Source organism: Benincasa hispida, chromosome 9 (assembly GCF_027475165.1).
Source record: "Benincasa hispida cultivar pf3 chromosome 9, pf3_genome.v1.1, whole genome shotgun sequence".
NCBI lineage: Eukaryota > Viridiplantae > Streptophyta > Magnoliopsida > Cucurbitales > Cucurbitaceae > Benincasa > Benincasa hispida.
Genome location: NC_143486.1, coordinates 78,136,599 through 78,147,330, shown reverse-complemented (window position 1 = coordinate 78,147,330; position 10,732 = coordinate 78,136,599).

Sequence of the window (10,732 nt, the reverse complement as noted above, 5' to 3'; positions counted from 1 at the left end):
ATTAAAGAAAGGCCCATATAGGGGTTCCAAAATCGAAAACAAACAAACATATATCAAAATAAAACGAATTTTTAATACACATTTGATGATGAACTTGTACTAAAAAAACACAAATAGCTTAAATGAAATACCTTATTAGATGATATGTTTGTCACTTGAAAAAAGCCCTTTGTAATTAAATAGAGACCCATGAAAATCAAATTTATTGGGTGTTTCAAGAGGACCTTTAATATTAATATTGTTGTTTTTAAAACTTATTAGAGAAATATTGCTGTTTTGAAAAATATTGTTGTTTTGGGATTTCGAGACTAGAAGTCGAGGGTTGAGGATTCGACTAATGTAGAGGTCGAACGTTGAGAACTCGACAAACAAAGAAAAACATGGAAACAATACGTAAATTAGGGTTGTCGAGAGTTGAAGTTTCGACATACATAAGTCGAAACTTCAACCATCGACAAGGAAAGGGAAATCTCGCTAATTTTGTGATGAGGATCTCGCTCTAGAAGGGAATCTCAAAGGGAATCTCGCTAATTTTGTATATTAGGTTGTCGAAGTTTGAAGTTCTGGCATACATAAGTCGAAACTTCAACCTTTGACAAGGAAGATAAGTGGGTGAAGCAGATTGTAAGAGAGAGCGAGATTGTAGGAGAGAGCGAGATTATAGGAGAGGGCGAGATTGTAGGAGAGAGCGAGATTGAAAGCGAGATTGTAGGAGAAAGCGAGATTGAGAGAGCGAGATTGTAGGAGAGAGTGAGATTGAAAGCAAGATTGTAGGAGAGAGTGAGATTGAGAGAGCGAGATTGAGTCTGCCACATGGATTAAACTGCCAACCAGTCAGCTGACGTGGTCTACCACATGAAAATCGTCTTCATTTTATTTACTTTCCATAAGTCTGAAAAAGTGCATATATATCACCAAGCTGCCCTTGCTTCGATTCCCTGCATGCATTGATGTTATCCGATTTCATGCATTCATTGACGCATTCATGCCCCTCTGCCATAGCCTTAATGCCTTTTCAACCACCCTAAACCCGTGGGTCGAGTGTTCAACACTCGACCTACATCCTTTTAAACCACCATCCTCTTCATTTTTTCTCAATCACTCCCTCGATAATTTTTTAAGACTCACTGCCCTTGATTTTGCTCACTCCTCTCCCCTTAATTTGCTCATTGCCCCTTCATAGTTCACTACCCTCTCACTGCCTTCGAAATCATCTTCCTCTCTTCCCATTTCCATTTCCATTTCTCTTCTTGTATTTCGTTTAATACAAATTATTCTCACACAACTATACTGATTCGTTACTCTACTAAATTTTTATTTTTTAAGAATAATTATAAAATTTATTTTTGTTCTTATATTATTATTTTTTTTTATAGATTCTAGTTTTTTTTTTTTTTAATTTTTTGTAATTGTTGTAAGATAACAAATAACAGGAAAAAAGGGCGAACGTTGTCACTTTGAAGGAAAAAAGAGAACTAACGTCGAATCTGTGAGTTGAACTTATGATATTTGAAAAGTTTAGTTTATTCTTATGATATTTAATTTATTTAGTATTAACTTTGATGTTTATAGTGTTAAAATGTTTAGTTTATTGTTATGTTTAAAAGTTGATATTTACAGTTTAATACAATAACAAGTTTAGTATAGTTTCAAAAGTTTAATATAGTTTGAAAATTTTAGTTTATTCATATGAAAATTATTGTTGTTATGTTTATTGTGATAAGTTGATATTTTCTAGTATTAACTTTGAAAATATAGTTTAAAATAGTTTGAAAAAGTTTAATTTAATTTAATTTTTTATTTTCTATTAAATTTGAAAAAATAGTTTTAAAAAGTTTACCTCATTTTAATTCGAAAGGTTTAATTTGTTGTTATTTTTAAAAATAGTTATAACAAGTTTAATTTATTACTATGTTTAAAAATAGTTATAAAAAGTTTAATTTATTGTTATGTTTAAAAAGTTGATGTTCATAAAACTTAAAAAGTTTATGTTTATAAACTAAAAAATTTAATATTTTTTAATATACTTCTTATAAAAAGTATAATACAAAAAATTGATGTTTGTCTTTTTTTTTTTTTAGAAAATGGCAGGCAAATGCTTGGGATTTTTGTTGTTTACAAATGGTAATATGATTGATGGTATTGATGGAGTTGAGTATGACCAACCACCAAGTGGGAGTTTTACCATAAATGTGAACAGTGGAATTGTATTTAAACAATTCATTCAAATGATTGGGATGTTACTTAGTGTAGATATGGGAGCAAATCAGATAGAAATAATATATAGACATCCCAATCTAGAACATCAGGATCAATAAGATATATGTCATTCCCTATTTCGAATGCACAAGCTATGAACTTGATGTTCTCAATGGCAATGCCAGTGCCAAATGTAGTGCATTTGTATGTAAATGTAAATATGATAGGGATGGATCCTGATACATCATTTAACCAGTTTGAAGATCCAACTCAATGTATCGATCCTGATCCGGAGTCAGTTGCATCGCCATGTGATAATGAAGATATGGCGGCTAACAACCTGTACAGAGACTTCAGAACAGAAACGGATGACGAATTTGAAAGTTGGATTTCGATGGTCGTGAACATGAGATGCTTTCAGATACATTCAATGATTTGGATATGAATGTATTGGATAGCATTCGGGAACATGACCCAATTGTAGCTCCTGTGGACGTTGACAATATGCAATTGTATAAAGGAATGATTTGTCAAGACAAGGAAATGCTACAATACGTGGTCAAATGTTTTGCTATAAAGTGTCACGCACCATACGAGGTTGTTGAATCTACACCGATGATTTGGACAATTCGGTGTAAGAAGTGGGAGGAAGGTTGCAAGTGGAGACTTCATGCAATAAAGAAAAAATCGCATGGCTTGTTCGAGATCACTAGTATGATGAGCAACATACATGTTTTTATTCAGAACTAAGTCAAAGTCACGTGCAATTGGATTCATCAATGATTGCACTGGAGTTCTGTGATACCGTAAGAGAAAAACCATCTATCAGTGTGGCACAACTACAGTCCGACATTAAATCAAAGTTTGGATATCATGTTCTTTACCATAGGGTATGGAAGGGAAAAAGAAAAGCGTTGGCTAAAGTGTTCAGTGATTGGGATGAGTCTTACAAATTGTTGCCTAGGTGGTTATATATGGTTAAGCAGACCAATCCCGGAACACGAGTAGAGTGGAGAGTTAAAGAAACACTTACTGAAGGCCATGTTATCCTAACTCGTGTATTTTGGGCATTTGGTCCTTGTATAGAAGCTTTTAATAAATATCGGCTGATCATTCAGATAGATGGTACACACTTGTACGACAAATATAGAGGAAAACTGTTGATTGCTACATCAGTTGACTTGAACGGCCATCTACTTCCACTTGTGTTTGTCGTTGCTGATGAAGAGTCCGCATACTCATGGGGATGGTTCCTGAAACACTGAGAGAAATTGTAACACACGAAGAGGTGTGTTTAATTTCAAATCGACATGCTGGTATAATTATAGCATGAACAACCCAGCAAATGGTTGGACGGGACCGAAATGTCACCATCGTTTCTGCTTACGACATATCGTCAGCAACTTCAATAAAAAGTATAAATTTAATTCATTGAAAAATTATGTTTATCGTGCCAGGTATCAGTTTCAAATTCGAAAGTTCAACAAAGCAATTAAAGATATCAAAGAAATAAATCGGAGCTGTCTGAGTTTTTTTGACAACATTAATTTAGAGCAATGGACTCAAGTACATGATGGAGGATTCAGATATGGGTGGATCACGAAAAATCTATCAGAGTGCATAAATAGAGTCCTCAAAAGAGCTCAAATGTTGCCTATAAATGCTCTTGCTCAGATAACATTCTTCAAATGTGTGAACTATTTCGAGAAAAGAAGAGAAGAAATAAGGGATGCATTGGAGCGTCAAGATAAATACACTCGGTAATATTATTTATATATATATATATATTATTAATAATTTATTTCAAATATATTTTATAATACTAAGTGGAGTAAAAATCCAGATATGCACACGATAAAATAAATAAATGGGCGTCACGATCTAGTAAACATGAAGTACAATCATACGATCGGTATGAAGGTGTGTTTCATGTGAAGACCGGACGTCATAGTCTCAATGCCAAAGGAGGAAACGTTCAAATATTGAGGCTAAACAGGTCCGAGCGGTACTGTTCATGTAACAAGTGGCGAGCATTCGGCATTCCATGCTCGCATTTTATGGCCATTTGCTCACATTTTAACATGAACTACGAAGATTTTATTGAGGACTACTACAAATTGTCAACGTATGCTGAATGTTACTCTCCTCAATTTCAACCTGTACCGCATGAAGATTACCGGATCACGCACCCTAATATGCCCGTCTTATATCCTGATCCATCATTGTTGAGAAAACCTGGTAGACCGAAAAGTTCACGTTATCACAACGAGATTGATTGGACAGAACCAACCACTCGACAACGATGTGGATTTTGTAACTAGTTAGGACATAATCGAAAGAAATGTCCTTCGTTAATAAGACGGGCTCCAGATAGTTAGAGATTGAAAAATAAATAATTTTGTTATTATATATTCATTTTAGTGTATATTCAATTTTTTAATTATAATTTATTGTATATTCAATTTTTTTATTATAATTTATTGTATATTCAATTTTTTTTATTATAATTTATTGTATATTCAATTTTTTTATTATAATTTATTGTATATTCAATTTTTTTTTATAATAATCTATTGTATATTCAATTTTTTTTATTGTAATCAATAAAGTTTTACATTATTTCGTGAGCTCACAAATGATGCAGACGAGGAAACCGTCATAAGATATGCGCGAGCATATATACTACAAATGATGGGTGGAAGTCTATTTTCAGATAAATCAAGTCATATACTACAAAATTATTGTGCATACTTTGCCTAATTTTTGTACGAATGGTCAAAACATATGGCGGACGATGAGTCCTCTCATATGTTTTCACATTGGTGAGTGGAATCTTCCTGATGAGACAATTCGGTTTTCAGTAGGGTATCCCATCGCTTTGTAATACTGAACCCGTACTGCATGATATTGACCTCAGGACTGGAGATTGGTCCGAAAAAGTTGCACATTTGGTAGTGCGATGACACTATCGTGCAAGGTTTGTTGCAGTGGGGGTTTCTCTTGAACAGTTTGACACAGATGTCACTCCAGAATATATTCATTGGTATAATAATATCACAAGGCTCTACGTCACTCGTCCGGGAGCAGCTGTGGTTCATCTGGTAAATGAATGAATATTATCTAATTTTTTTTTAATTTAAATTTATTTAAAATATTGTCTAATTGTTTTATAATTCACAGAGATCGAACAACAGTAGACTCCGTGAGGTTGCGAATGATCCGAACCAGGTTCTTGCTATATGTAGTGACAACCAAAGCTATATGGAGGAAATTCATTATAGGTACGATATACCTATTGTTCCTCCACCAGCTCCTAGACATAGAGGACCTGTTCGGGAAGAGGATGAGTTTGATGAGGTTGCACATAATGTGGAAGAGTTGCCCCTTGTGACGCAGACGCCGAGTCAAACTGATTATGTTAGTCCGATGATGATGATGCCAGCATTTGGTTCAGGACATTATGACTCAGAGGCTGGTCCTTCATCTTTATACGTGCATGGACATGGTCAGCGTCGTGGAGAGCATGATGAATATTTATGTTATGAAGCGCCTGCAGAGGTACCAGAGCAACATCAAGAAGAACTCGAGCAACCTCAAGTTCGAAGTCGACGACCAGCACGAAATCGACGACGTCCGCCTTGTGGGACACATTGATTTTTGTAATTATTTTTATATAAATGAGATATTTAATTTACATTTTTTATTTTTATGAGTTATTATTATTTTTAATTTATTCTTTTTAGAGTTTAAATAAAATAATAAATACTTTTAGATTTTTTTTTATAAAATGAAAAATTAAAAAAAAAAGAAGAAGGTGGAATGTGTAATAATTAAAAAGGAAAAAAAGGAGAAATTTGTTCGGTATTCTCGCTCTCTATCAAAATCTCGCTCTCGCTCTCGATCTCGCTCATGCTCACACTCTCGCTCTCTCAAACTCTCGTTGTCTCTCATAATCTCGCTCTCGAATTTGATTAGCTCGTTAGCTCATTAACAGTAAAAAGAAGGAGATTCATTAGCTCGTTATTTAGTCAGACTTGTTGAGATGACAGAATCCATTTGAAAACGACAATATTTTCTTTAAAAAAAAAAAAGGAAGGTCGAGGGTTCAAAATTCGACCTATCTAGGTCGAATTTTCAACCCTCGACTTATTTAAAACAATATTTTTACAAATAGTTTGAAAACAACAATATTTTCCTAAATAGTTTCTAAAAGTACAATATCCTTTTAATTTTTCCATTTCAAGATATATATGAAAATAAAATAAATTTGTAAAATTATTGATTGCACTTCAAATGTTTCGATAAACAAGTTTGTAAACATCATAATATTTAGAGAGATGACAAACAATACTTAAAAAGAGAAAAATAGATGAAATACCTTATTTGAAAATATTGTTGTTGCCGTCAAATCTCTTGAAAAAAAACCCTAGTGATTAAAGGGAGATACATCAAATAATACACATAAAAAAATAAATTTATTGAGTGTTCCAAAATGTATATGAAAATAAAAAAAATTATAAAATTGTTGAATTTATTCGTAATATCCCAAGAAATAAATTTAGACACATCATACTTAAGAAAGGAGAAAAAAATAGATGAAATATTTATTTAGTAATAAGTTTTTCACTGTAAAAAAATCTCTTAAAAACCTAGTGATCAAAGAGAGACACATATAAGATATATAGAAACTACCATCATTATATGCTTTACTAAAAAATATATATATATAGTTAGCACCTTCTTCCTTTTTTTATGATACATTTTTCATAGTCAAATATGTAGATCTTGACAAAAATATGTTTGTTGGAGAAAAAGATACCATGCATTGTCCTTAAATAAGGACAATCATCAAATGATAGTTACTTTCTACCTTTTGAGGTACTTTGAAAAGATGGGTGGAGGATAAAATGAGGGGCAAAATGGTAAAAAAGATTCTCTTTCATTACCCTTTTTAAACCTAACTAGTTTAAGAAATTGTGCAATGTAAGTGAAATCTCATAGTTTTTATTCAAAATTTAAAAATCTATGAAACTTTTAACAAGTAATAAGAATTATATAGTTTTTTCTTCATGTTTTTATATTATCGTCTTTTCATTATACTAATTTTTATTAGGATAATTGCAATTGGTAACATTTTTAAGAATAATAACTAAGTGTATAACATCATTAAAAAAAATTACAAATATAGATAAGTCTATCAGCGATAGATTTCTATTGTTGATAGACTCCTACTAGTGATATGGTCTATAAACTCCTACTAATAATATAGTCTATCATTGATAGACTATTTAATTTGGTCATATTTGCAATTCTTTTTACATTATGTTTCAAGAAATTGAAAATATAATTTATTCGTAAAAGTTGATTTACAATTTTATTATGAATGATTGTATAAGTACTGCACAATCATATATCAGGAAAATGTTAAATATTTTTTTTAATTAATTATTTTCCATGTATTTCTATACTTTTTTTAAAAAAATATATTTTCTTTATTAAATTGTGAGAGTTTTTAACTTCCACAATTAATTGTATTTTAAAGTAGAGTAACCTAGAATTCAATTTTTAGATTAAATTGAAATGATTTCTTAGTATCCAAGTGTTTTTTAGACTTCTGACATTCTTTTAATTTGTAATTTTATAAATGTATCTAACCTTTTGGTTTAAACAGAGAAGGGAAGAAGTATTTGGATTAGTCACACTTACCTAATCTTCACGATCTCCTCTTTTCAAATGATCACGAACGAAAAACTAAAATGACCACCACCACAAGAAAGATTTCTGTATTCTCCTTAAGGATTGAGAATTACAGGAGGTGTGGGTTATGTTGGTTTTGTGAGAGGGAGAGAAGAATTTTAGAAGAGAGGAATTTTTCTTTCTGGAAGAAAATCGTTGGGAAAATTCTCTCAAACCTTCTGTGAAAAAGATTCTATGAAGTAGACCAAAGAGTAATCGTAAAAACTTCCCATTCTACATGATTGATCATGAGAAAAAATAGGGGGAAGGAGTTATAACTCTCTCCCAAATTAATTTAATAATAAAAAGTATATATATATTATATATTAAACTATATGTTATATTGAATATAATACATAACCTATAGTTTTTATATTGTATCAAATACAATATAATCTATAGTTACTAAATTATATGAATCTAATTCATACAATTAATATTTGAATCATATCCAAATATTTAATTCCTTTCAAAATAAACTTTATACTATAATACATCAAATACATTATATTACTTATATCACATAAAATTAATTCAAATTAATCCAAAATTAATTCTCAATAATCCTTGTTGAGCTACAGAGGGGACCCTGTGGACCTGTAGATTGAAGCTCCAATTGTACTTAGATAATTAATTAAACTCCTTTAATTAAATTATCCAACATTCATTAACTGTCGGTCACTAAAGGCCGATGTTGCACTTTTCACACTACAAATATATTTTTATGTCCATTGGATATAACCAGTCAACAGTATAATGATCCTTCACAAATTGCTCGTAAGTACAGTTGGTCCAAAATTATCGTTTTGCCCCTGTAGTTACATCTAACTTCTTAAATACTACCGATCCTTCTAATGAACAATAAGTCATAGTCCAACTATGACCAAACCTCTCTCATGCCAAGAGAGGGTGTGGTACCACATTGTACAAGCTTCGGAATTAGCCCTTAAGGGAGCAATTTATTTACTTACCCCAACATTAAGGAAATAGTGAATTTCGTCTTGTGTAATTGTGTTGCCAACTCCCTGGTCAGACGAATCCCCAAAATGGTAGGTTTATTGAGTCGAAGATCTGGTCACTCTCACCCATACAAATCAAAGAAGCGCTTTCATAGGCAAGAGTTCACAACTCATTCAGGATTCAGGTCATGTCACCTATGGTCATCCTGATGAAATGTAAGTCTCTATTATTAACGATGTTATATAATGAGACTATTCATTTCGTGGTCTGATCTTATACAAACCCCTTTATATAGAACACTCATGCTCACATCTCTTTATATGAATGATCAAGATCAGATCATTTGTAACAACTTACCATAACTATAACATCTACAAAGCGGGTCGTATTCGTAGTGTCAATAGGGTAAGGTATCCAACCTTATCCATCTACTACAGACCATTTAGGTTATCACTTAAACATGATCCACTTGTATGTCTCTATATACATATTTAAGCTACAAAAGATAACCTCAGATGTTAGTTTATTTGTTTTGTAGGTTAATGCTACTAAATGTTGAATAAAATTCCTCATATTTTATTAAATAAATAAATATTTTGTACATTACAATTACAAACTACAAAACCCATGAGATTTAAGGCATCAACTCCAACAATGGCAGCCTTGGAGAGGTTAAGATAAGGATAAGTGTGCCAAGTGGCAATTAATTAGGCAAACCCTTCATGAAAACCCAAGTATAAATAGGCTTTATGAAAAAAAAGAAGGTTTTGCCAAATTTTAGCTGACGCTTAAGGAAGGGAGATAGTGCTTGGGAGTGCTTGAAGTTCTGTGAAATTTCTAAGCAAGATTAAGGAGATTTATGCAGTTTCCAGCTGAGGCAAAAGGAATTCGATGTGCAAATCCTAAGGTAAGCATGCTAAAAAGCTTTTGAACTATTTATGGAAAGAACATTAATTAAATGATGGTTGGAATAAGTTATGATGTTCAAAAGAATTCAAGTCTGAATTGACGCTATGGATGAACAAGCAGGCAACTAACTAGCCAAGGTATGCAATAGAGCACATAGGCACAAAGTGAGGCGTGTGAAACGGTTGATGCATAGGCACAAGGGTATGCAACGAACGCATAGTCGTGAAGTTCGCGTGCAAGGCTAATTTTCGCATAGGCATTAAAGTGTGACCTCGCGACCATTGTATACCCGAGTGAAAGGGGAGCTAATCACAAGCCAAAGGAAAGGTAAATTGACTAAGTAAAAGTGATGCGTTAGTTCAACTAAGAGGCATTAGAGTCATGTATGCAACAATGATGAATTAAGTATTATGTAAAGCTCAAAAGGGAGCAAATGATTTTAACCAAGGGACCTCTTCTTGTCACGAACACAAGTAGGAGAGGCTTATAGACCTCTTGGATAAGTGGCTTATAATAATGAGTAACAAGTTTTAATAAAAGTTTTCAAAGACAAGTTTTCATGAATGATTTAACGCATAGGCAGTTTATCTAAAGTTTCATGATATGATATTGTTATCGCATGCTTTTAAAGAAAAGCTGATCGTATGATCCATGTTTTAAATGATAATGTTACTTATGAATTTAGCATGCGTTTTCCAATGAGCCTATGCCATGTTTTACAGAATAGTGATGTTTTAACAAGAGATTTTATAAACATGCTCTATGTTTTACAAGGCACCACGGTATGTTATGAACTATGATTTATGATGTTTTAAATGAGAATCATGTTTATATGCTTTAAATTATTTGTGCCTTGTATGCGTTCTCCTCCTATGTTGGTACTGAAGGTATGATAAAGTACCCAGATTTCAGTTATACTATGTTGGTG